The sequence below is a fragment of the Triticum dicoccoides genome, chromosome 1B (genome assembly GCF_002162155.2).
Source record: "Triticum dicoccoides isolate Atlit2015 ecotype Zavitan chromosome 1B, WEW_v2.0, whole genome shotgun sequence".
Classification (NCBI taxonomy): Eukaryota; Viridiplantae; Streptophyta; class Magnoliopsida; order Poales; family Poaceae; genus Triticum; species Triticum dicoccoides.
This window is the reverse complement of record NC_041381.1, coordinates 94469558-94470673: the sequence shown is the minus strand read 5'-3', so window position 1 is coordinate 94470673 and position 1116 is coordinate 94469558.

Genomic DNA, 1116 nt, shown 5'->3' with positions numbered 1-1116 from the left:
CCGCGAGGGGCACCTTCGCCGCTGCCCCGAGCGGACTGACTGTGGCTACGACCATGGAGGATGCTGCGCCGGAGGCCGCTGGGACAACCACGACCCTTGCTAGGACAGGCGCAACCAGCCTTGTGAGGACTGCTGGCGTAATGAGCCCGCGACGGGCCCTGGTCTGACCAGCCTTGTGAGGTCCATCCTCAGGACAATGCTGACCTCCCTCCGCTACCGCCGCCAAGGAGAAACGACGACAACTGGCAAGATGATGGGGCTGGGGCCTACCAGGAACCTCGCGCTATCGCCTATGTCTTGGGCGGTGCCCAGGCCCCAGCCTCACATTGCATCTTCAAGCAGTTCGCTGGTGAGCTGAACACGGCCCTCCCCAAGCTTGAGACGACGCATCCCCTCAGGTGGTTGAAACACACCATCACTTTCGACTCCATGTACCAGCTCAAGTGTTCAGCCGCTGCTGGTGCCCTTCCCATGCTCTGCACGCCCACCATCAGTAATGTCCACGTCACCAAGACCCTCATCGACGACAGCGTGGGGCTCAATGTCCTCTCTATCGAGACATTCGACACGCTCCAAGTGCCTTATGATCATCTTCTGCCAACCAAGCCCTTCCCAGGAGTAACTGATGGCTCCACCATCCCCCTGGGGCAGATACGCCTCCCAGTCACCTTCGACAAGCGCAACAACTATCACACCGAGCTCATTGACTTTGCTGTCGCCCACATTAGCCTCACGTACAACGCCATCCTTGGGTATCCAGCCCTTGCCAAGTTCATGGCAGCAACTCACCATGGTTACAACATCCTCAAGATGCCAAGGAGTGGCGGCATCATCACGGTCGCCTGCGATGAGAAGGATTCAGTGTGCTCCCTCGAGTGCGCCTGCCAAGCCGCAGCGGCTGACAACCCGGACGATGAGGGCGCTGTCCCACCTTCGGAAACCACCCCCAAGAAGAAGAAGCAACTCCTTCCCAAGGGCCGTCAGGAGCCCGGAGGGCCCACTGGCGGTGCCTCGGGCCCCGTGCCCATTGTTGGGGCGCCCTTTCCTCTTGCATAGGAAGGCGCGCCGAGCGCCCCCCTCAGGATGGGCTCGGGGGCTCTTGTCTGGAGGGCCTCT